Raw genomic sequence first — 27,878 nt, 5'->3', positions numbered from 1 at the left:
ACAAATGTCTTTTTTCTTTGTACTCGACAGTAATTTTGAAAAGAAAAGCTAACATTTCATATGTGGACATTAGAAATTCAAAGTGGTTGGCAAGAGCTAAATCTTCTAAAGTATAGTATTAAAATATGTTTCAATGGACATTTTCCTCTATATTCTCAAACACAAAGATGCCTGGGCAGGTCACTCGCTTTTAGGGCTCAGTCATGTTTTTGATAACGTCACTTTACGTTGGTTTTAGTGGAAACTCGATTCTGCATTTAATCCTTAACTTCTAATAATCTGCTAGATAAGATGTATACAAAACATCTATATAAACCATATGGTCCTGTGAAAACGTGGAACTGAACCGAATGAAATGCAAGCTCTTGCCTTTTCTGAACACATCTGTTGCTGTGGCTTCTGACAGGATAGCACCAAAAGGGCTCCCACATAAGCAGGACATAAGGCAGGAAGCATTTTGCACATGCTGTGCTAGGCTGCAATTAGCAGATTCAGAGGCCACCTGTCACGGGGCCGAGCGGCACACAATTCCGGGGGACAGGCTGGGGGAAGCAAGCCGAGTTTTCGGTAGATGGGAGGCATGCCCCGTTTCCTTTGCTGACAGCAGTGAAATATCGCCTTCCTTCTCTCAGTTCTTCCCAGCGTACCCATTTACAGAGGTCTCTGCTACCAGATTACCGGTCCTCTTAACATACGTGACGGGGCACTGCTGCATGCTAACATTTAGACAATTTATTATTTGCAAAGTTACCCAGAGCCGGAGGACAAATCTGAACTGTTCGTCTCGCAGCAAGGTACTGCACATATGACTGAACCTTGCCTGCCTTTAATCTAAAAAAAAAACCCCAACAAATCATGTTGGGACTTCTCTAATTACATAATCAAACACAAAATTTTTACTGTGACATTTTCGGTATTTGCAATGATGAACTTCTGCAATACACACAGAATATGACAGAAAATCATTATGCAAGTTCAGAAGTTATAAGCTCCTACCCTTTTTGGCACATTTTAGCTTCGATAGCAGTCAATTTTTCCTTCATTATAAATGAGAAAAGTAAAGATATCATGAAAAGGCCACTTAAAAGCAAAACAAAGGAATGCAAATTTATACTGGAGTTACACAACTGCCAAGAATTCTCAGAGCCTGTTAATCTTCTGTTTATTACTTGTATGTTCTCCTCTTTGCCTCACCAGTGCATATGCAACACTGAAAACTTTGAAAAGTGTATTTTAAAAGCTGACTTTGAATACTGTGAGCATGAGTCAGACATAATTTACATGGCTGAAATTTCACTAAATAACTTTGAAATTATACCACCATAAACCTTGTCAGGAATACTTGTTTTCAGCTTCTTCATGTATTCAGTTACTGTAAGCCTGAGCCCTCTACTAACATGAATAAATTTAACATTATCTGAAGAGTGACGCAAGGCTACCATCAGTCACTTTTTAAAGCACAGATGCAGAAGAGTGCGATCAATACAACAGCACATAGGAAGTAAGTGACAGGGCTGAGAATACGGCTCAGCCATTTGCGCCCCGGACCTTTCACCACACAGACCATATGCTCCCCCGGCATCCCAATGTGTCTTTAACTACCAGACAACCTTTTCCCACACTAATTTTGTTTAGCCAGACTGCTCCAAACACACCTCCTTTTTTCAATTAGCCACACAAACATGAGAAAGTGGTCACAGACCCCTGATGTCTGTTAATGACATGCTGAAGAAAAGGGCTGAAAGCTCAAAACCCAGCTCTTCCTTCTGGAAGATCCAGTCAAGCCTGTGGGTTGCAGCAATGCCAGGGGAGGTTTAGATTGGATATCAGGAAAAATTTCTTCACCAAAAGAGTTGTCAAGCATTGGAACAGGCTGCCCCGGCAAGTGGTTGAGTCACCATCCCTGGAGGTATTTAAAAGATGTGTAGATGCGGCACTTAGGGACACGGTTTAGTGGTGGACTTGGCAGAGTTAGGTTTACAGTTGGACTTGATGATCTTAAAGGTCTTTTCCAACCTAAATTACTCTGATTCTGTGATTCTAACATTGAGGAAAATGTTCAGAAGGAATTTGCATCATTATCTCTCACATTAACTCTTCTGAGGCTCCAACATCACGGAACACCGTTCCTCTTGCACGCTGCCCTCTCTCCTTGTGCCCGCTGGCGTGCTCTTGCCCACTGGGACATCAGAAAGGGCCACCAAAAAAAGCTGTTCACAGCCTGAGAAACGCTCCCGTTGCTGCAGATCAAACAGCAGTGGCTTTCAAGAAGAACCAGAGAGAAAGAACTTCTGTCCCTCTCCAAAGGCCAACTGAAGGCTCCACTATTCCTAGGAAAGTCATGGAGATGTGGCAGGTGTGCCTCTAGGTGAGGCACAGACACCATACATCCAGATGATAAATTTGTTTGGTTGGTTTTTTAAAGTTATTCTCATGACAACATAAGCATGTATAATACTTACATGTACAGAAGAGGAAACCCGAATAATAAAAGATATTTGCAAAAGATGAATTGACTCTGAAGACTTGAAGAAAGGGCAGAAAACTTTTTTCTTTTTAAAGAACAGATGTGTTTTATTATCTACCGTAAGGTAACAATTAGTACCGCTCTCGGAGGCAGGCAGACAAACCTGTGGAGATTAAAGTTCTTCATCTGACAACCGTTCACTCTTCTCACAAATTCAAAGTCCATTCAAAAAATTACCAATTGCCTATCCGGTGAAAAAGTAAAAACCCATGCATTTGGGTTGGGGTTTTCTTTTTGACGATCTGCATTGACCAACGTATATTCTGAGACTGTTGATTTCATATTTTCATCTTTTTGGCTAAGTTGTACTTGTTTGTGTACAAGCTTACTTTTACTCAGTAAAGATCAATATTTAAAACATGTTAATATAAAACCCAGCAGTTTGATTCAGTATCCTAAGCACCAAAAAATTAGTATTCATTAAAGCATTAATTTCCAGAGATGTTAAGTAATCTTACTTTGAGAGTAATTTTTTTATTTTTTTTTTTTCCCCAAACCATGTTGATATCTGGTATTATTTAGACAGCACCGTGACAACCATGCAAAATGTATTCTGCTTCGAAATTCTTCTCCTTAGATTTAGAGCCCATTGAATAAAAGAAAAAAAGTCTCCTGAATGGTCCTTCCTTACTCTATTTGTAGCACAAAAATGACCATGAGCAGCAGAAGTTAGCCTTATGTTTTTTTTGTTCTTAATTCCTCTCATTAATACAGTGATGTGCATAATTACAGTATGCATACTTGCCTAACGTCTTCCTTTAAAATGGTGTTGAGTGCAGGTTCACTGTTCTACTTAAAGACTGGCAACAAAAATTCACCCTCACCATTATTAGACCCATTCCTGTTTGTCCTTTTAGCTCTGACAAGGCAGTTTTCACATGCTAAGTTCACCATTTCATCCACGAATGCAACATATGATAAACCCACAAACCAGCATGGTATAATTCTGCTACCTCCTAAATGCATTTCAAAATTCCCACTAAATTAATCTACAAGTTCCCGTTTCTTTCTTCTGCTGATGTCCTCTTCCCAGTACACACAAATCACTAAACAAAAGAGTATGAATCTCTTACATGACTGTGGCATAGATGGAGGCTTGCTACTGCTAATAAAGTTGGAAATGCTTATCTAAGCCACACGCTCATATTCTTGCCACTTTATCTTCTAGTTAGGGTCTATGCAATGTCAACTAACAGCTTACAAAGACAGTAGCCTGGTTATACTCCCTGTCCATATCAGTATTAGAACATCAACAGAAAGTTTTAAGAGAGCTCAGAACATTTGCCCCCTCTCTTCAGTATTTTATTTCTCACTGCATGCAGTCAACATTCATTCCTTCAGTCATGTAACTAATCCCAAAGTGAAAATAGGTATATGACAATCACTTAAATATCTTCTTAAACTGGTATCTTTATAAACAGTTGTTACATACACACACACACACCAAAAAAAGGTTTAATTGCTGAACAGCGAAGGATGATTGTACAGTGGCTAGACATGGGTGATAAATCCTGCTCTTCAAAGATTAAATTAGATACAAACAACGCCAAGAAGACACACTTAACCATAGTACCTCCTAAAATCTCTTTTATTAGACTATAATTCAGGACAGAAATAACAACATAATCTAGTGTTCAGAGACTACAGCAGGAACAGATTTCTAATCCCAACTCCGACACTGACTTGAGCAAGTTATTTAATCTCTCTCAGCTGCCACTTGCCAAGTGACGTATTTTTTTCTTTCACTGTTTAAGTCACTATGAAGATGCAGCAACAGATCGGGCTTTGAAATCGTTAAAACAACCCCAACCAAACTACAAAAGATAAAGAACAAATAAGGTGCTCTGAAGGTATCATAAAATAAAATAATTACAGCAAAGGGTAACAACCTAAGCATATCAGGATGGAACTGGAAGAAAATCCATAAAACCGACTTTAATCACTGTTGCTATCTTGTAATTGTGTTTAAAAATAAAAATACAAAAAAAGAACAAAGTGAGCATGTTTGGCTCTCACAGCTACACTAGGGACAAACCTTTATCTGTATTTTTTCAGGTAACAAAGAGAAACCTATTATAAATGATGAAAAACATGGACGCTGCTTCTCATTTCAGCCAAAGATACAGCAGAGAACACAAAAGATCTAAAGAGTTAAGTGTGAGAAATACTTACAAGCAAGGTATTATGGTCAACACTAGCAACTAATACCTTATCTGTTCCAGTCAAGCACTGGAGCAAGCTCCCCAGGGAAGTGGTCATAGCCCCAAGTCTGTCGGTGTTCAAGAAGTGTTTGGGTAATGCTCTTGGATACATGGTTTAACTTTTGGGTTGCCCTCTGTGGAGTCAGGAGTTGGACTCGATCCTCATGGGTCCCTTCCAACTCAGGATATTCTACAATTCTATCATCTATCTTAAAAGCAGTAGCAAAAATCATGAAATCTAGAAGAGTAAAGGCATTAGTAGCTGAGGAAATGAAGCTGCTATTCCTACTCATAGATAGTCCAAACAATATAAAATTGAGACTTTTGTCTTAATTTTCATGTTGCCTGCAGTACCTTGAAGAAAAAAAAACAAACCCAAAACTGTTACAATTTTTTTTATGCTGCTGCTTTTCCATTCAGTGAGGTTTGAAGCAGAAGCAATGGTTCTATTTGTATTCCTAGAAGCTTTACATTGCATTGGCTCACATTTTAAAGGTTATCTTTAAAGCCAAAATATTTCAAAATTGATCATTTCAAGCCAATAGGTACCCCTTCATGGATGGGGCTTATGCTCACAAGAAGTTCCACTGTCTGAAAACAGGGAATAAGCAAGTACTGATTTTGAGCTTCTGCTCATAGAGCTTCTACTCACTTGCCCCTGCTTTCCTCCCATTTTTTGCTTTTGCATGTAAAAGACAGCCCTGGCATCCCAGAATAAGTTGGCCAGTATGATTTTTGTCATATAAAGTATCATTTACATAATGTTTAATTAAACACGTGACTACTGAAAAGAATTCAGATTTCCCCATTCCAATATTCTACACAATTATTCCTCTACTGGCACATCTAGATAATTTATGAAAACTTACAGTCGATTTATTCCATGTGACACTGGTAAACAAATTAATGTAGAATGTAATTGCCTTTGTCTCTTCAGCATAGAATTGCCTTTTAGTGATATTTATCTGAAATTATGATCTACAAAGAAAATAAATTGTAATTGGGCTTATAAAATTGATCATATTTACAAGTTGACAACTGTCACAATTATTAATCTGTATTTTACTTCTCAGGGAAGAAGAATACTTGATCAAATATTTCTGCAAAGAAGGCTGGTTTTATGCTGTCTCATGTTTCCTGCAGTATTGTATTTGCATACATTTTTCTATATTTATTTATTTATTTATTGCATTTGTATAAACTACTCTTCTTCTTTCTTGCAAAGCATAACAGAAACCCTTTTTTAAGCAACGTTTTTCCTAGTGAAATACAAAATAATCAAATCTTTGTAACACCTGATCCATAGCTAACATTGAAAAACAAACAAAAAAACTGAAGTAAAAAAACCCACCTTAATCATTATTACATAATGCATATTGCCTCAGCAGTATTAGTACAAATCATTAAAAAATCCTAAATACAAATATTAGTGTACAAAACAATAACCCATCTGGCTAGCATTATCTAAAACAAAGTTTGGATTGTGGTAAATTGAAAAATTACGACAACATGAACTATGCATTCCTGAAAGACCTATACATTTTCAGAAGTCCTATCTGTTTAAAACATATCTTACAGCTATACTGAATTCCATAGAAAAAAAAACCCTATACAGGTATAAAACACCTCTGTTCGGACATTTCCTCTGCGAAGCAGATTTAGCGGGGAGGAGGGGTTGGGGGGTGGGGGTGGGGGAAGTATTTCTGTATTTTAAACTGAAGCTACAAATAACGAATGAATGCCCCAAACAAGACAGTTATGTTTTAGGTTATGATTTTTACCCAAAGGTCTTCCCTTCCTATTTGCTTATTTTGAGATTTACAGCAATAGAAATGCATTTGAAACTGGAAGTGAAAGTTTATTTTCTTTAAGGAAAAAAACCCAAACGTGCAGACTGGAGGATGGGAAAGGAAGTAGGCAAAAAAAAAAAAGGATGTCTGGATATTCGCCACTGTGAATATGAATGGACTTCAGTACAACTTATGGTTTTTTGCCTAAAAATGTTTATTTCTTTTTAGGACATAATTACCATAGTCTAGAATTACTGTGGGTTATATACGTGGGCATAAAAAATGCATTCTTAGGCTTGGGATTTGTACCCAGAGTCTTCAGGTAAGTCCATGCAGGGATAGAACAATCCTGGCCATATAAAACAGGACAGCTCAGGCTTTTAGCCAAATTTACCTATGCTAAGATAATGTCATAATTGACATCTCGTAATTAAATATTTTATGGACATACGCACTCATGCTAATTTTCCAGTTTCCTAAACCCAGGAAAGCGCTATTTCTTCTACTTGCTAAACTCAGGAAGAATCACAGCAATAAATTTCTAGTGTTCTCAAAGCAGCAAAAATCCTTTTTCTCTGATCTAATGCTCTGGATTTGCATTTAGTCTCCCTTCTTTGGGGTGGGGTGGGGAAGGAGAAGAGGGAGGACTCGCTGGGTTAGAGGAAATCAAACTTCAGGTATGCCTACACTGCTTAACACAAGGGTGTAACTGCAGACAGACAGACATGACCTAGTTTTAATCTCACCAGCTTGGGTACAAATAGCAATGAAAAAGGCAGCAGCAAAAGCGCCCGTGAGAGTAGCTAGAGCATGTTGAAGCCTGTTCTGCTGCAGGTTTACTGCTTTTTGTACCCAAGCTAGTTCAAGTATGCCTAAATATGCTACAGTCACACCTCCGAGGCCCACAACTGAAAACCTGTTGCCGCCTCTTCTCCCAATAGCCAGATGATCACTAAAGAAATCGAGACCCCACAGAAACATAGCAGAGGTGGACTTCTGGCAAACACACAACAAGGCAAGGTACATTTCCAAGCTGGCCTGCTTCTTAGAAAGTCACTTGAGCGCTCGGCTGAAAACAGGAGATCTGTCTCCTAAAGGCTCGTGTCAGAGCTCTTCTCTTCCTATTTTGAGACTCTCCATGAACTAGCAAGAGCACTGACAAAAGCAGAAACTAACTGGCAGCTTTTTTATTTTCTTCTTCTCTCCCATCCCCAGCAATGATCCCATGCACGAAACGTGTAATTGCTATCTCCTCCTGATGAACTGTTTACTGATTAACATTAAAGAATGCCAAGATGCTTAAGCCCCTTCCTTAAAGTATTAGTACAACGTTGAAGTTTCTGGGCCAGGAAAGTCAAGCAACTAAGAGCAGGAAAGATAACAGGGAAGGAAGAAGCCCTCTTCTCCCTTTAAAGTTGCGTAAGCTTATATAGGGAAAATTAAAATTAATGAAATGCCAACTTCGCTGTTTCTGAAGACCTTATTTGTTGTTTGGGACAAAGCTCTCCCCGTTTCCTTGTTCTGTCACCTTAATACTACCGTGGAAAAAAACCCACAAATGGGCTGATGTGCTGTTACACCAAAGCCTTAAGAATTGTGTCTGTCTGGGGCATCTCTCTCAGGTTACAACGACAGCCAGAAGAAATTTCACATGGGCCAAATCTGAGATAACAGTTGTGTGACAGATTGACAGGAAACTGCCATGTTAACAAGCTGACAATATCCAGACATGGGGAACAAGCCTGTTTTCAAGTAAATGCTTCATAATAAAAACAGCACCTATCCTTGTCCACACAGACTGAAGAAGTACTTGCAGTAGCAGTACACGAGAGCGAGGACGCAGGATTCCAGTAACGACGGCAGTATTCGAGTATTCTAAAAAGACAGCTCTAGTTAAGTAAATGATCCAGAGGAATTTTCATAAGGTATTTAATAAAACCCAGAAGGTGGATCAATGAGGATTACTTCATTAACACATCTGAACTCTTCCTCCAAAAGGAAAATAAACAAACTACCAAACAGTAAAATCCCTCCAACTTTATTCCTTAGAGACAAGAGAAACCTGCTTAGGTATACTTCATCTCAGTGTTAGCTGTATTTACAAAAAGTCTGTATTCAGTCATTCATCCAGTGGCATGTGTTTCCAGCTTAATAAGGGACCACAGCACGATACCAAGTAACTACTTTTTACTTTTTTAATTAGAAGTACGGCTACATTAAGACACCAGGTGATAAAAGCAGCCACCACACCTTTAGTTTCAGTATGGTTCCGGCACAAAACTTCTCTGGGTTTACAAACTCATCTTCCAGATACGTTTGCAATGACTGTTTCCTTTCCACATTGTTGGGTCTTTATGACAAATTCGTGTTTGTGTGTTACAGAGTACTGAACACACGACTGGTAACCAAAAAGTCTTGTCAGGATCTACATGTATCTTGTCAGGCAGTTATATTACTTCATGACTCAAGGTGCTCCCAGGTGAAGTTATTTACCGACCCCAACACTGTGCCATGTTTGCATCTGGGCTTTGCTGGGGAAAGGGAGGGAGGGGGCTCAGGTGGCTGTTATCACAGCCCTGTGACACCTGTACAGGTAAAGGCAAGAAGAAAAGGTAATGCAGACAGGATACCGTGCAGCACCTGTAATGTATCCGTGTTCCTCGTTAAAACCAGAGCACAGCCCACTGGCATGTTTTCTGTAATGTTAGGGTTCACCAAGATGCACGTGAAGAGGTCTTTTCAAACACCTTAGGCAAGCCTGATGGACACGGAAAGCTAAGCCTTCTTTAACTATGAATTTACAGCCATCACAAGTCAGAAGAACCCACTTCATCATCCTCTATCGGGAACATCAAAAACTTCTAAGAGGTAGGTGAACTTCAGACACAATGTCTTGCAGAGTCTCTTAAAGAGAATAACATAAATGTGTGTCCTGGGCAATAAACACTAGTGTAGGCTGGAGAACTTCCATCCTGCTTTCTCAGTAGTTTGCAGTTCAAGTTCTAAAGTCAGGCATTCATTCTCTGCAGTTTCCTAGAACAGGCAACAGCAACTTTCTAACTCTTATAATCTCTACACAACTATTTTGCTGTCTCTGAACAGTACCACCACCAGTAGGAATTTTTTAAACTGTGGGTGGGTACCCAGCCATCATTTTGTACATGCATCCCGATTTAAGACAAACTTTCCCCTCTAGTATTTCTTTTGCAGTAAAAGGGTTGTTTCTAAAAGGAAAAATTCCAAATTGAGACAACCTACTTTAATTCCAGAAAAACTTCTTGCACTGTACAGAAAAAAGGCAGATATGAGTAATCCACTGTCTGTAAATATCCACACATAAAAAAAAAGAAAACGTGATACTATCACTCATCTCCTCCATGACCGGGACAATACAGACACTGTCCGGCTTGATGCCTGAAGCCCAGGAGGTGTTCGGGTGACCTCGTAAGGTCAGTTATCCTGGATACACGCTAACACAGCATGTTCTTCTAGGTCCAGAGGCAGCCTGGGGCATCTTCCTTGCACCCTGCTGAGTGGCAAGACATGCCAAAAGTTTTGGCTGTCTTCTGGAAAAAAAAGGCTGAGGATGTCCAGGAATACAGGGCAGCTACAAGGAGAAGTACCAAGGAGGTACCCGCAGTGCCTGGTTTGAGACACATGGATGACAACACGGAGACTGCTTTTCCTAAGAGCCGACGGATGGAGAAAGGCTGCTTCACAGAGGAGACAGCTCCTAACCTAGCTGCTCATCAACTACTAAACCCAAGTTTATCAAGTGAGGTTTCATTCCAAACTCACTGCTAACAAAGCAGGCTCTAAAGGAGGGCAGTTCAGAAAAAGCACAAATTATTTATGAGTATGGATACTATGACTTTTGCAGAACACAATTATACCATGAAGTATTCCTAAAGGATACCTTGAAATGCTAGACAGAGATAATTCAGCCACATCCACATTCCCTTCTACCCAATGTCCAAAACCAGCTGCAAAATTTCAGAAGTTTTTAGAAGCAGATTTTCTGGGGGAAGGGAGAAGGTACTATCTGTCCAAAATCCTGCTCACCGATGAACCTAAACTTACACAGCAAAGTGGCATATCGATCTCTGCTTTTGTACACTAAGGTTTAATGCAACGTTTTACATCAGTTTTTTGAACAATTTATGAGAAAAAACAAAAAAGGGACATTTATCCTAAACTGATGGATTCATCACTGTATCACTACACTTCTGTATTTACTATACTGCATGTTACATTATGAAGCAGCAAAACAGCCCCAGAAGACAACATGCCAAGAGCAGAGGGCATGCATACCAAACAGTGTCACAGTTTGCTGCAGGAACAACTTTCAAGCATCAGGAGCTTCCTTGCAAGCAATCGCTCACCTTCACAGCAAGAGTCAGCTCAAATTACTGCAACAGCGAGCAGCTAACAGTTACTTCACTTGAGTTACGATACTCAGGTTAGCCCCAGTAAGCATAAACTTAGAGCCAAAACTGGAGCTCAGAGTAGTTTGATTGGCAGCTGACGAATTTTGCTAATTAATGTAAATCGTGCTAACTTGATACATCGCTTGTGGTTGAGTTCCCTTTTAGAATATGCCAATAGTTTTACTCACAGACATGTTTTGCCTAGACTTCATATCATCAATAGGTAAAATAAAATCATGTACAAACATGTGGTTTGGATTAACGATTTTTGCACAACTGTGTGTGTATGTGTGTAATTTGATATGTTGAAGTATTCCTATAATTCCTACAACGGCCAAGACGTTCCAGCTTTCCTATCTGCTCATTATTCCTCTAATTTTCTAATGCTGAAACCTAGCACTGCTTAAATGCGCCTTTTCACCATTTTGCATGATCTGTATGAATCAGCTGAACTCCAGTTGTCTATTGTACAGCCAACCATTGAGAATAACATGTCCGAGAGCTATTAAGAGTAAAGATGAGTCTATGACTTTGGGAGAAACATGAGAAATATGTATTTGTTTACTTAAAACATGAACACAAGTACAGGCTGATCATACTGCTGTACAACACTAGAAATATTTCCAGAGACTGAAGAGCCTCTTCTGTGGGGAAATGACAAGCCTAGATATTCTTCCTTTTCCCATATCTACTACAGGGAGTTTGAAAGGTTCCTCCTTGATTTCTAAATATAGACCTCATGATAAGATTCTGCATGATAGGTTTATGAACAGGAGCAGTATGATTTCAGACTGGAATAGCAAAACAAAACACAGAACAAGTCACAGTACTCCTCTGAGTCCTCTTTAAGGTCACCACCCGTGGGGACACAAACCAAGAATCTGAGTCAGTGAGCCTAGAGAACAATCAGAAGAGAAGCCGCCAGAGCTGCAACTGAGTAAGTGGTAGTTGTAATCTTTATTACGATGGGGTAAAATAGGGGAGGTGACTTCCAGCTTTTAAACTGTAACTTTACAGTTATGAGGGATCATGTAAGTAAAAAGTTAGATGTCCTGAATTGCAAAGGGATTAGTAACACTATTTTCCTGATTGTCTCTGTAGCAACTAAGATGGACTCAAAGCAAGGGCAAATAACAAATACATAACTATCAGTTGATTTAGGAAGTTTGCATTTATTAAAAAACCCTAGAAAACAAAACCCAAAAATACCCAACCCCCAAACTAGATTTACAGGTCTAGCAAGTATTACTGCATATTTCTGTAAACTTCCACGCTCCTTGTAACTCTATCACACTGGTAACTTAATAGTGCTATATAGTTATTAGCATCAGAGGAGCGTCTCAGTCTGAATACGTCCAGCCGCTGACTTAAGCGAAGAAGGACCCTGGAGCCATCTGTGTTTGGTCTCCTCACCCTGGGCAGCCTCCCCGGGCTTGGGGAGCTTCAGCAGGGACAATGACTTCTGCTGGCAAATCTCCAAGTCCTAGTTTGGCATCCTGCTAACCTTAACTTTTGCTCATTTCTGTCAGATTCAGTGAAATTCCTGAGCAGAGTAGTTTACTAACCCTTTGTAATCCCCAATAAACAGTTCAATCATTAACAGCATTAACAACCTGTGTACCACACAACAAATCATTTATGACCCCCCTTTTCATCTTCCCTCACTGGTTGTGGCTTTTCACCTTTTCTGCTTCTGTTAGTGTCTTAGTGCAGTTGAACTCTTTGTTCATTTATTCCTTCTGCTGGGGGTAGGGAAGAATCAGAGTATTTTTCAGTTAGGAGATCAAAAGCATCCTTTTGGTCTCCTCAAGATTGGTATTTTAGAAATTTGGTATGTTCTCCCTTCCGTATTTATTCTGGCTTTATAATCCAAAGTGGTCAGAGGACAAATGTTCTTTCACAAGATGCTCCCAAACCCCTAAGGCAAAAATTTAAGGTATCACTTCCTTAAAAATAGAAGCTAAGGTCTAAATTGGTAGATTATATCATTGATCTGGGCCCTTTATCTGTGCTAGAAGAGCTGTAGAATATATAAATCTAGTGGAAGGCTCAGTGCAGAAGTTGTCACTATTCCGGACTCCTTGTAGCATTTCTTCAAGGGCACCAATCTTACACCCATTTTTGTTTTACTACACTGTTCTAACTATGAACTTATCAGTGGACAAGAAAACGGAATACTTTTCTGGGTACTTTTGGTAAGTTTAATGCTTTTGTTATATTTCAACTGGCTTTTTGGAAAATATAATGTCATTTTAAGTTTTGGAAGAAGAATCAGGGAAGTGCACCCAAACTTCTCATGTCATTATTAAAAGGTCTAAGGGTTTGTAATACCAGCACATAAAAAAATAAACCGAAGGCTATATGAGGGAACAGCACATTCCCCTTATCACCACACTGGATTTTCACCTTATAGATCTTCACGCAAGACAAAGATACTAACAGAAAACAGCCTTCCTTGCTCACCTGGACCTATCCTATCCTCGGACAGTTGCACCCGTTTGAAATGTGCCTGTGTACAGCAGCATCTTCTGTCCACTTCAGATTAAAACAATTACACATACACTTTCTGTGGTGCAGAGCACAGCATGACACAGCAACACAGATCACCCTGGCTTAACAGCATTCAAATGGCGGGTTTTTATCTTCAAGTCTGAAGTGCGCATCATCCTGTAACTGCGAGGTTTGTAATTAAAGCATGGCCATACCAGGAACTCTGTGGTAGTCACTGAAGTGTAAAATGGGCAAGATCTTCTGAAACAACACTGGAACATTCCTCTTAAAAATCACATTGTTCAGAAACATGTGAATAGGCCTACCTTTATTTACCTAAATAAAGCAATGGTAGGTCTTCCCAGCTGTGTGAAGTTGTACACTTTGCCAATGCAATCTTGTTATATTTGTTACTGGAAGAGAGTTAATATGGCTAGGACCTGCGTTACCAGACAGTAATCTTCACAAGTGAAATTTCACAAACAGATATGAACACGATTAACCCAGGGAAGACCATCCTCTCCAAAACCAGCTATCACTCAAGATACATTTGTTCTACTCATCATTTGTCAGTAAAGTGCTCTATAAACTGTATATTCAATGTGACATATTTAATGACCGTCTCCATGACTGCAGAAATGACAAGTTCCCAAAACTTGTCTGATTCTCAAACTACTGCAGCCCGGATAATGTTCACCTGCTTTCAGGCTGTTGTTGTATTTCTCATCTCCCTGGTTAGACAAAGGACAAGCGGCATACTCTCAGAAAAGTTCCACATATTACAGACTTTCTTTCTAAAAGTTCTCCAGCATTCGCATCCATATGATTTCATCTTGTTTCAACTGCCTTGCAACAGAAGCCAGCTACAGAAACTACAGAGCTCTCCAGCCTGCTGTAACAACTCCCCTCTGAGAGGAGTCAGTGCCTCCTACAAGTCAGAAGGGGTTGCTGGAAAGCTGTCTGTAATTCTCTCAAAATCTCTGGTTGTAACCTGCTGAAACAACACTTCAGCCCCAAGCAGGTGCAGCCCATCCCACAGTGGCAGAATCAGGGTTTGGCACTGGCTGGAAAAAGGCCGAAGTGACGAACATAATTGAATAAGCTGTACCTTAGCTTAAAAAAGGTGATGGCAAACACTCGTGCAAAAGGGCTTAAGGAGGACAAACATAATCTTTCACAGTGTAATAACTCACGGGCTTGCTTCTGAAGTTACAACTTCAGAAAGTTAGCAACAATACAGCACAGCTGCAAGATACAGCTATACACGTCTGGGTTACAGACAGCACTGCTTAAGTATTGGGCTCTGCAAGCCGGCTCCATATGTGTTCATACTTGTGTCTTCGCATAGGCATATTCTGTAACATTACTATATGCTGACACCGACCCTCATTATCAGAGAGGGTCAGTATCAGCAAAGGCCCTAGCCAGGCCAATCCCATGCACCTAAAATAACAAACAATTTTCTGTGAGAATGGCATCCGAGTACAGGATTATGCTCACGATACGTGCAAGCCTAACACAAGTTTCAACTGGCAAGGACATGACTGATCTTACAGACTTGATAGCTTCAGCACAGCTTACCTGGCTCCACCTGCTCCGCTCTTCAATATGTACACACCCCACTTTCTCTCGTGTACGTTCCAGAAGCATTACCAATTCACAGGGTTGGGAGGACAGCTAATATTTTTTATTTTTTTTTTTAACGTTGATGTCCTTTTGACAAATTCACTGCTGGAGACAAACTAAAATCCAGCTAAGAAGTCTCAGTGGGGTGCAGAACAGAATACCAGTGCCGCAGGTGGAGTGATACACATGCCTAAATACCCAACTCACCTGCCACAGAGAACTGAGCTGACAGATTATGACAGGAACCCTTTGGCCAAATGACCCCTAACTAATTCTATTAATACTGCCCATGCCCTCAACACAGCAGCCAGTTCCAACTAAAATGTACACGGATGCGGAGAGCAGTATAGGGAGGAAAAACTCCCCCCAAAATCAAACAGGTGTGTGAAGTGTTAAATTGCTCCAATTTATCTGTCGCATTGCTATCATTTCTCCTTAATGATAAATTCATGCAAAAAAAAAAAGCGCCAAAAGCCTATTAAAATGTCTATTTCAAGACACTAGCATTCACTTTTTAATCTGTGTGCTCAAAACTCTCTCTCTCGCACTATAGCTCAAGAACTGCAGAGCAAGAAGACATCTTAAAGCAAAACCAGTTCTGAAACAGGCTAATATCTCAAATTTCCTTCATGCTGGTAGTTCAGTGTTCCCTTCACATCCTGTCCTTCGTTACCTGCTGTTGGCTGAAGATAATCTCTTCCAGGCTTCTCAAATGCTGACACAGGAACCTCTGTGAGCACACTGAACTACTTCCTTTTCTCCTTGAAAAGATTTAATAACCTACAACTTTCTTCTGTGCCCTACTTGTAGTCTATCGTTTTCTTCCTTCTTGCATCAAATCTGCTAAAATAAAATTTTATAGAGTGTCAATTCAACAAAGGAAAAACTATAAAGTTTGTTCTGACAGCTCCCTTTCTCAAAAAATTTAATCAAAAAAGAAAGGAAAAAAATCCTTTGCCCTTGAAAAGATGAATTGAATAGCCTTAGGTATTCTATAGCTGTATTTATGAAAAAGTTTTTGGACACTAAACACACAAGTCTCTACAGAAATGGGGAAAGTGTTTTGCCCAAGTCATAAACTTCTTTTTCCACTGCACAGAGAAAAATATGCTACACTTCACTACCAGACATAAGCTCACCTCTCAGAGAGGTACAAGTCCCATCCGTCTCAAAGGGAAGCAATGCCTATGAGACAGTTCCATCAAATGAAGTAGCCTCAAAAAAAGCCACATACATACACACACAAATGTATGCTATTCAAATTTAGAAGAGCAATTATCTTCTCTACAGAAACAGAGTGTTCTGTCCAGACATTATTTTGAAGTTTTCTTACTAAAAATGTGTTATTAACATTTAATATTATAATGGTAGCACCAAATCACAGTACATAATATTAAAAAGAAAACAAAAATACCCCTAAAATTTCAAGATGATAGAATGCATGACTGTTACTTTTCTGTGTAGAAAAAGCATTTTACTTTAAAATAAAGTAAAAAGCAAAAGTCATGGTAAACATCATGTAAAAGTATTGTAAAGCTCCCTGGTTATAAATGAAAATGTGGCCAGCACTCTTAAACATTTAACATCTCCATATATTTCCCATTTAATACTTCATACTGGAATGTTTCAGACATTTATTATTTTCCTCACTTTTATCCAAAACAATTAAGTTTGATTTTAATTTTTTTTTTTATTTTATAATAGTGAGAAAAACATCTAACAAGAAACATTATCAGTGATCAATCCAGTTGCTGAGCATATATTTATATTTCACGCAGAACACGCATTTTCACTTTGTTAGATTCCCCCCCCAACCTGTCTGAAGTAAAATAGTCAACTGACCTGTGTATTACTATATAAAAATCTAAATAAAAAACTGAATCCTCTCAAGTCTGGTTTTCTAACTTAAAGCAAATATTTATTAACATATTTTTCATCAAATGCTGAATCATGGGGAGAATGCGTAAGTTACTCATTCCTAGTTTGCAGATAATTTTATTGCAGCTGATTGAACAAATACCTTTTTCTTGTTTTTGGCAGAACTGTATCAGAATATGTATTTAAAACGATGTTGTACAGCTGTTGTAGTTTAGAGAAAAATTAACATTTAAGTACTTTGGGACAGGTTTGGGGTTTGGTATTTTTGGGGTTTTTTTTGGTGGTTTGTTTTTTTTTTTTTAAGTCTTGAACAGGAAAAAAGGAATGAAAAAAGTAAATTCGTTTCTTGTAAGTGCAAAGATCTTCTCTTGTAGGCAAGCTAAGAAGCTAACATAGAATGGTATCAGCAATTCGAATTTAAACTGTCCGATAGAAATTAAATTTAGAAATCAAGTTTCTCTCATTACAAGAAGTCTCTTCTACTGTTCATCCTAAATTACCACTTTTCTTTTTTTTATTCTTTATTGAACTATGTAAAATCATCCCCCTGTATTAGGTCCAAAATAATTTTCACGGAAGTCAATGAAAAAAAAATCCCTCATTATAACTATTATTCTATATTACAGTAATACCAGGGCTCCAGTTATGATTGACAAATACACAGAAAAAACACTGTCCAGAAAAGGCACATAAAACAATTTTGTCAGACACTGAATTCAAAGGGATTAGAGAATAATTCTTAAAATGCAGACTGTTTAATGCTTACAAAATCAACACATCTGGTTCCTACTTTTGCTCAGGCTCCTCAAAAAATTTTGTTCCTATTTCTGTTGATACATTTAAGCACTCAAAATACACAGAAACCAATGTTATTCAAGAGATACTCCTCTTCTCACTAAGGTATAACTGAATTTACTTCCTATGGCATAAGCCATACTTCAGACCATTATCGCAAATGAGAAAATGCTAAATCATATTAAAGCTCCTGTTCAATAAAAAAAAACTTTTCTGGCTGTATTCAATGGAAGAATGTTTGTCCCTGTAAGATGTAAGTCTAGAAATATTTATCCGAAAAGGAAGATGCAAGCAATTTAAAAAACAATTTTCATATTTCTATTAATTGTTAAAACATATGCTTCTGGTTTTGTGGAATAAATTGATAGCCTTAAAACTCTGAAGATAAGAGTTAAAACAAAGTTAAATTCTCTACCAGAATGCATTTGCTGAAGTGTAAAGCTAACAAATGCTAAAATTTTTGGCAACACTTCTGCATTTCTGAATCATTAGGTAGTCAAACTATTTTTTGATTTTGCTTGCATGACGTTGGATTAGAATAATCCATATAAATCAGTAGTTTCTCCTCACTAGAAATATTGTGTTTACTTCTGGTCATCTGATGTCAAAAGGATGCATAAAAAAATAGGGAGGTTCAGAAATAAATAACGAAAAAGACTTGCATGTACAGCAGTGGATTAGAATTGTTTACTCTAGAGACGAGTAAGAAAGAATATAGACAAAGTAAACAAAATAATGGCAAGCCAGAGAAGGCATGCTGAGCATTTCAGTCACCCTTTTCAGAATATAACGATGGGATGCTTTTCCTAATGAAAACTTAAACATGTAGGTCTTTGACAAAGAGAGCTGTTTATGCTACGGGAACAGCAGAATTCTCTGATGCTTTTCTCAACCAAGACGTGGAGTTTGCAGCCACAAGACAGAACTGAAGTAGGACAAAGAAGAAAAAGCCGAACTCAAGTCATGTATTTAGTTGCCTAGAGACTTCAACTCATGGAAACCTAAACATCTAGGCCAAAGACCTCAAAGATATTTAAGCATTTCTTTTCTACTGATACCAGTTATCATTTGAAAACAGTGGTGCTTGGTGTCCAAATATGCCTGACGATCTAGACCATAACAACTTTAAGCTCTTCCAAGTCGAGGCAGCAACAGCGACAGTATTACGAAATTATTTATATGCCCGACAGTAGTTGGATGCCTATTTCCCTTTTCAAAATCATCCCGAGACTCTGTTGTATGTAAGGACTGTCATTAAGCAGCACTTTCCAGTTGATACTGCGTGTGAAAACGTAAGCTGTGGGGCTTCATGCTTGTGTCTTCGGTAAGGCTATCAGTGTGGTTTGTTTTTTTTTTTTTTTTTTTTTTTTTTTCTTCCTTAAACAGTCACTATCTCCCCTTCCCATCATGTCCTTTACCAGATCTCCTCCAAATACTTTATGCACAGCCACATAGCCCCTGTTTCCCCAAGTGCCTCCCAATTTTCATTATGGCCCTGACCACCTCTGCACCGCCCCCCCCAGCCCTCTGCTCTTCTCCAAACGCTTCCTTTGCCTCCATCCACTGCCCTCCCCACCGCATCCCCCTTCTCTCCCCGTGACCACCAACCCCTCTCCCCAAAGTCTGCTACTTCCTAACGTCTCACTGCTTGCTTCCTTCCTACTCCCACACCACAAGGCCTCTACAGAAGCTTTCGGTTATAATCCTCCTTTCTCTTACAGGGATAAAAACACTATCTTCCCTTAAAATAAATGTAGTTAAGGTTGAATACCACAGTGAATAGCAGGAAGACTTATCCACAGGCAGCACCTTGCAGCTTCAGGGAACCTGCCTCTCCGGTGAAACAGGCTTCACCATCCTTTGTTTGCACAAAAATAAAAAATATTTCTACCTAGTGATGCATTCTCTGAAGTTTCCAGTTTATTTGTGGCATTCCAAACTCACTGCACTACTGACACTCAGAAAAACGCCACCAAGTCGAGCATCAAACATTACTTATTAGGCCAACTAACAGTCAGTAAGTTCTTAGGTATTTCTGTTAGGGCAAAATAAAGTATGTGAGTAAAGCAAAAATAAACAACAGGAGAGTCTATGCAAATTGAGAACAGAACAATTATGAATGACACCGGACAGGCTTAATGCAGAGATTAAAAAAAGTGGTAATTATTTGCATATTTTTTAGGAACATACAGATTGATATAACTTAATCCTAAAATACTACCTGTCGGTGGAGTCCTCTCGTACACATGCTAACTGACTTTTTTCAGACCCTACAATAGGACATTAAATAGAAGTCTCTATAAAGAGCTTACTTTCAAGACAACAATAACTGGAGATGCTTTAAGATATCTTCATTTTAAGGTTCACCAGTCATCAGCAATAAGTTTACATTTACCACCACTATACTGAACGTTTGCATATATTACATATGAGTTTTGACTACTATCTACCAAAACAGAAACTAAGAAGTATTTCACTTTTTCTGTAACAGAAGCTCAGAAACATTCTAGACATACAGATACCATAAACAAATTCGAGTGCACACAAAGTATTATGATTATTTGCAATAATTAGCAAAAGCTGAACATTAACACTTTTTAAACTGTTTTGCTAAATGCAATAATATAAAAAATGAGAATAATATACTTCCAACAGTTCCATTATGGGATAAGTGTGTCTCAGGCTTTTGTATCAAGCCCATAACTTCAAAAAAACCTGAATAAATTTGGTTTTATTCAGCATAGATCAATATTTGGAGAAAGTCAATCAACTGTTTTCAAATAAAAGAAAAAAACATAAACAACTGGTTCTACAAAGTTTATATATTTTTTTTCTCTGACAAAACAACAGTTACTGCTCTGATAATTATTATTTAAGAAAAACAATGTAGTTCCTACACTGCGGAACACCTTTACTGGCACAAAGTATTCATAAATTGCTTTTACATAGAAAAGACTTAAAAATTATTATCTTTTAATTTTCTGTTTATTCTTTCGTTCTAGGGATATGCTTATTAAATTCTACCTCACCATGCATCTGCAAATTCTTAGTAGAACTCTTACATCAGACAATGACTTGAGTTATAAAAAATGATTAAGACTGATGCATAACTGTGAAGTTTTTAAGAAAAGAAGCATGGGGAAAAGACCAGCAAAAAACCACAAGCACAGGAAGAAAGCTAAATATGTAAGGTGACCCACTAGGACTCCACATACCAGCTGATTAAAAAGCTGCCTAACAACCAGCTTTTGGGATCATTACATGGTTAGAACTGCTCATTCCCCAATACCTCTGTGAAGTTAGAACTCATGAAAAATTCAGGTTTAGGGTTTGATCCCGCACCCAAGGAAGTTAATAAATATTTTAGCACTGACATCAGTGCAAACAGAATAGACCCTTTATTTTTTTTTCCTTAGCGTAAAGATTTTATATATGTATTTTTAATAACAAAATAGCAAGAGTACAAATACTTTATCGATAATTTCAAAAAATTAAAATCACCTTACACAGCAATATTGTAATACACCAACTACATGCCTAATACAAACTGTATTAATCAAAGAAAAATAACTTGGCCAAAGTGTGATACAAAAGCTACAACAAAGACAAGAGTAACGCAACTTTCAGAAAAACATCAACACTATCACAGTGAGCACTGCAACTTTATAGCTAGTACGCTCTGCACAGATGGACAAGTAATTTTTAGAAATGAATCACACTGCAAATGATTTTACTAATTTTAAAACAGAGGTGAGGAACCAATAGCCTACAGGCCAGATACGGTTTGCTGCTTCGGTTCAGATGGCCTACAGACACATACGTGCTTTATTACTTTATAACACCAAGGCAGACTTCAAGAAAAACCATGTGTGTTTTAAAAGGCTCCAACAATTCACATATTTTTAAATACATAATCCTTAAACCCAAACATCAGCCTTAAGTTTAAAGTTTTAAATGAAATCTATGTTATTAGTTTGCCTTTTTTTTTTTTTTTAACACACAAATTCTTGAGTTATTGTCCACTAAACATAGCTTATTCTTGCTACCCTGAGAAGTTGAGGCTTCACAGCCCTCAACATTTACATTATCTCAGTAGAGAAAAGTCAACGGTACTTTGAGTTTGGACAACAGCCTATGCAATGCTTGTGGTAGAAGAATTTTGATACCTGCTTCAATACAGAGGAACATACTCCACAGCCCTTATTTAGGGCAAAACTTCCACTGAAATCAAAGTTTTGCCTCAGAAAGATACAGTCCCAAATATAGATCTCTGTCTTTCATAGACAGCTTCTTTCAAAATGCAAAACATTTTTCAATCTGAAAGTGTACACAGCATTCTAAGTATGAAAAGAGCAAGTGAAAAAAATTTATTGAGAAAGAGAAATCATAGGCCACCACTCTACTTTCATCCTTTCTGCAATTCTTTGCAGCTGCCATGAACATATTGATATTTAGTAAACTGAAGGCTGCAGCTTTAATTGAAGTTTGACTGCTATAAACAGTTAGCTGCCTGGCTCTGGCCCGCACTCTAATACCATCAGCAGAACAGAGATGGGAAGCATAAACAAACCTTTTAACTAGATTACAGTTTCTAAAACGGCCAAGAATCCCTTCGGCAAGAACTCCTGTGTGACAGAATGTTAAAGCAGGAAAAATATTTTGAAAGAGTACTTTAACAAAGCCTAACCTTTCCTAAGATAGTATGAATGGGAGTCTTCTGAGGAAAATGACTTTAAGTTCTCAAAGGGGGCTATCCTTGAGAAACACGGTCTGATCCTTCAAGAAAAAAAATTTAAAACCCAGAAAACTTTAAAACAAATGGTTGCAAACCAGAACGGTATTTTCCAAAGACTTTTTCTCTTCAGACTTCAAAATGCATCAAGAAAAGTTACTGAACTTTGAAATACCAGCAGAGCTTATAATATTGTTTCACATTTCAAGAAGCCATGCTCAAGAACATCATAACAAAACCACGTTGCATCACCAATTTATACCAATATGTCTACCTCTTAAATCTGATCCCTCTCATAATTTGCTTTAGCTGAGCTTCTTCCCCATAAAGATTACGAGGGGACAGTGTATCCCCCCCCCCTTCTGCCCCCAAGCCCATAAAAGACAAAAGGAAGTTCTGTTCTAAAAAATCAGCTTGCTAGAGATTTCTGACTACTTTGTTTCTTTAACCAATGATCTCGTTCGTCCACTTTTGCAGTGTTTTCTTACAAAAATATCAGATAGTCAAAAATTCTTCTCCTCATCTAGGGCTCGGATAAGAAGATCCAGCGAAAACTTTTTTTGTGCTTGTCTTCTACATACGTAGAAAATAAATAAAATTTACTTCCTTAAGTTGACGGTGTGCTTATATAAAAAAATTAAAGATGTATAAATCTTCATTGCATCAGTCTTAAAAGCAAAAAAATAAATACATTTAAAATACATGTAATTTAAAAGTAGATTAGGTGCAAACACAGTCAACATATAAAGCCAGTGCCAGCTGCTTGTTATTGTCAATGCTACAGCTTGAGTCCTACCAAAACACATGACATTTGTACTCATTCTAGTGGGGTTAATCATATATATGCATGTATATACACACGCACACATGTATGTATAAATATGCATGCATGAGTCTATATATTATATAAAAATATACATGAGGTATACAGGTAAAAGCTTAAAGGATGAATATAAAAATGTGAAAAACATTTGTTTTTTGTCAAGGGTTTAGTCTGTCACAACAGATAATCCTAAACAATGTGGTGGCAATGATCTACCAGAGCTTAAAAATAAAGTCTAAACTTGGCAAATTGAAATTTAATTTACGTGTTTTTGAAACATTAGGCAGTACGAATGGAAAAATTAGACTATCTATATTTGTGATACGTAGGCCTAGCTTCTATTTGGCCGACTTTTACTTTTCTCCTAACTTAGACTGCATTTGTTTCCTTTGGCAGCGGGGTACAAGGCAACATTATTGCAAGCCTCTCTTTATCTAAATGTTGAGAATATCACCATTTGATCCAACAGGATTTGTTGTGCAAACAATTGACAACTGTTCTTGTTCCCTCACTTGGGAATTTTTCTTAGCGAGGCCACACTACTGATGCTGCAAACCAAGGGCCCTAATATTTAAGATGCTATTTACATTTCAGATTACTCCTCCTTCAGTAAGTCACCAAAATAATTTTGGATTTAACGGCACTGAAAAGGTAGACTAAGCAAAAAAACTATGAGTATATATATACATATTTTAATCCTGGGCTTCAATTTTACCTCATATAGGAATCATGTAATTCACATCTTGCTTCTACAGGTCTTAGTTACCAGATAATGTGACAAGAATTTTTAAAATACTGCTTTCTTACTTTATTTTAAAATATTTCCTGTAGAAGATATAAATAAATAAAAACAGCACACTGAAGAATTTAACCAGAGTAATAAATGAAATCCTTTATTCTTTCTTTGATAAAAGAAAGTTATCAGAAACCTCAAAAAGAATTTCCAGACATTTTACCATTTCATTTTTAAGTAAATTTAAAGCTACTGAAACGGAGGATTTAAAAAAAAAAAAAAACACAAAAAAACCATCAAAACAAAACACAAAAACAACAGACCCCAAACAAACTACAAAGTGGCAACTGTATCTTGGGCATCTCCAGCCCTCCTTATTGCCCTCTACAATGTTTCTCAGCTCCAACCCAAGGAACCAACACTCAAATCCACTCTCCACGATTTGTCCCTTAGTCATTCCCACGGGAAGGACAGGAGGTAGTGGAGATTTTTGTGATGGGAACACCTGTCAAGCTGCAGATAAACTGAGATGATCAACTCATTTCACAAAGGTCTATGAATAGCCATCTCACGGTAATGACTGATTCCTGCTGCCATGTGCCAGATCAAAACAACAACTTAGAGGTAAAAGGCTCAAAATGCAGATCTTTGGAGCCACGCAGTCACTTTAATTTTAAGTACTGTGTTAAGATAGTATTTTTTACACTTCTTCCATATACTTCTTTGTATATACACATGTGCACTTGTGTATGTAGCTAAACACGTATGCATACATACTCATACACTTCATAACATTGCAGTCTAAGTGGTTTTGACAAATTTTACCCCGATTTAAAAATAGTGCAAAGCCTGAACTCCTTTCTAGACGATTCATCACAAAAATAGGTATCGCTATAATAAAGAACTTGGAATTTGAAGAGAGGAAAGGAGTCAGCACTTCTTAATTTCTTAACTGCTGCTTTTTATTAGCATCCCACTTGGTTTAACTCTAGCTACATAGCTTTCAGGATGCTTTAATTGTTATCTGTCTCCAATGCTTTTCCAAAATTTTATTCCTAATACAGCCTTTGGTTCCTGCGCAGTCCTATTTCAAACCAATCGAGCAGTATTATTCCACCTAATAGTTCCAAAAATAATTACAAAGAATAGCCAGTGAAAGCCTGTGGCCTCAAACATTCAAATAACTCTGAAAAAGAATAAGCAGGTCCTTAATGACATAAGAGCATTCAAAAATGTATCCTGTATCTCTTTACTGTTAAAATCAATGGTAACTCTGACACCCACTTCCACAGGGACAAAACAGAAACCAACACAGGGTCCTTAAAAAAACCACAACCAAACAAACAAAACCAAGCTCCCAAACAACTGAAGAAGCCCAAAAGAAGAAACCGAACTCCCCACTTTCCAAAAGTTTTAACAGTATTTTTGGAAAGGAAGCTCAGCCACTTTCAAAATTTGTGTCCCGAGCCATTAACAGATGAGATTCTCCTCCTGCAAGCTGCTTTGTGCATGTGGTCTCTTAAGCCCATAGAAAGACACACTGACATTAGTGGGGCTCCAGATGGGCACGAGGGGCCACCCACCTGGTCCACTGCTTTCCAGAAGGAACATCCACAATAAGCACTCACTGCTGCTGCTTCAGAAACTAATTTTGTAGTTATGGACTGTATTCAAGTTACTGATCTTCCACACACAAGGAATTGCCACGAATAACAGTGTGTGTGTGGGGGGGGGCTTAAAAAAAATATAAAAATATCTACTGACAAACCAAATTAAATAACCCAGCTGAAAACCAAGGAATTCCATTTTTGAGTGGACTGTTACTTATGCCAAGATCTTCAGTGCTTTTTAACAAGGAGAAAGACTGATTCCTCCAGAGCCAAAGAAGAATGAAAGGACTGCAAGCAAAGAGAAGTTAAATTATTGAAAGTATTGCATCATAAAGATTCTCTTCAAACATCCGCCTACCTAGTCTAAATAGAAACTAACACATTCATCTACAAAGAAAGGTTAGAAAGCAAACTCCAAGGAAAGACTGTTCAAGACAAATATAAGTCTGGCCTGAACAGCAAGCATCTTTATGTCTAGCACAGCCTACATTTTGCCATGGTAGGCTCCTTGCTAATTCAAAACAATCTCTCTGACCTAGAGTCTGGGAAGCCACCAGCCTGGAATACAGGAAAATAATTCCCAATTTTGGCTCAAAAACCCAAACAAAACAAAACCATATTGCCCTTTAGTTGATAACACAGACTTCCTTAACACAGGTTGAGTCAATTCTTTCAGTTCTTAGAAGGCTGTTGCGACAGCAGCCAAAAGCCCCAAACCAGCCTGAAGACCCCTTTGTGCGAGGTGCCGCAGAAATGCAGGAATTGCCTCCGACACAACTCGGAATCCCAGCCCCACTAGCTGCTGGCTCCTCAATAGGGACCTTCCCTACCCAATCCCCCCAAATCAGCGATTGTCTTTCCAGCACAGACTTGGCTGCAGGAGCTGGAGGCCTATGGAAATGAAGGTTTTATTAGTAATTTTATCACTAGGATTTAAAGTAAGAGAAGACCCCGCATTATTCTGCCCAGCTTTAGAATTCTGTGAGGGTATTTTACCGAGCAATCGTATCAAATCACATCATACCTATTTTTAACACTAAAACACAAAGAAATTAAACTGCTAAATCCCCATAATAAATAACACATCCCATTGGCTGTAGGCCGTGAAAGTTGCAGGCAGATCTGCAGCTCTACATACATTGGGAGCATAATCCTGTAGACGCTATAGGTTTCCACGTACAGATGAAAGCAGATCAATGGTATCTCAGGTTGAGAAAGGAAGCATTGTCATGAAAAAAACAAAACAAAACAAAACCAACAACAACAAAAAAAGAAAACTGTGTCCTTTACTCCTGGACAGTCTTTTCCTGTCCAACTCTTGCCTGTAGTAAACTAACTAAAATGAGAGTCACACACTGAAAGAACGGGTTTTTATATGCGTATCTGCCCATTTTGGCTATGCTTATTGCGCATTTTTCACGTGTTTAAAACCAAAGTAATCTTGTTTTCACAAGCTAGCAGAAAACTAGTGGCAAACTATTAGCAAGAACTACAGTTATGGCTGCTACCTTCCATTCTTCTTCACAATATTGTCAAGTATCGGTCCAACTATATTTTTCTCTCATTCTTTCCACCCCATCAAATTACGGCTTTCTCAAACTCTTTCCAGTTTGATCACAAAATTGCTGCTTTGCACAAGACATGTATGTACCAATTAGAAATGGGAGATACCAAAGCATTTCAGGAGAGCCCTTTCTTGTGGGTATCCTTCCAGTGTGAGGCAGAGATGACACACGCTCTCTGCTGACCACCATTTAACCGTGATGCCCCACTGAAATACATACTCATGGCCTACTTCACGGTTCAGCATGCTCCACAGTACTTAATAAACTGAGCACTCAAACCGTCTTTTTAAAATTACGGAGGACATAATTAAGCTCCAGAAATAAGCAGACAACAGCAATTTTAATATAAACATCCTACTTGTGCAGAGGACTCTTATTTCAACTTGGCATTAATGCCCAAACTCTTACTTCTGGATTCTTGCAAGTCTCGAGAAGGCTTCTTCCGATATTTCCTTGAGCTAGGCATTTAGTTTGCCCCCTTACGTTTTAATCCATTTCAGACATTTTGACACAGAACTTTCCTTTTAATCAGTAGACAAAAAACCCACATATGGTCAGATCAGCCTACCAGTGGTACCTGACCTAACAAACCGTAAGCGTGGATGGAGACATTTGGCCTTCCCAGCAGAAGGCCATGGAAAAACAGATCACGACATATATAATTGAACAAACCATTGACCA

At 38.2% G+C, this 27,878-nt stretch overlaps 1 protein-coding gene across 8 annotated transcripts in view; it reads right to left on the bottom strand.

Moving 5' to 3' along the window:
• Window positions 1-27,878, bottom strand: part of MBD5 (methyl-CpG binding domain protein 5) — a 148,124-nt gene that overhangs the window by 119,268 nt on the left and 978 nt on the right. The gene's annotated exons all lie outside the window — the stretch shown is intronic.

Source organism: Accipiter gentilis, chromosome 1, assembly GCF_929443795.1.
Source record: "Accipiter gentilis chromosome 1, bAccGen1.1, whole genome shotgun sequence".
NCBI classification, from domain to species: Eukaryota; Metazoa; Chordata; class Aves; order Accipitriformes; family Accipitridae; genus Astur; species Astur gentilis.
Note: the sequence above shows the minus strand (reverse complement) of the source record. Positions and strands in the feature narration are given on the sequence as shown.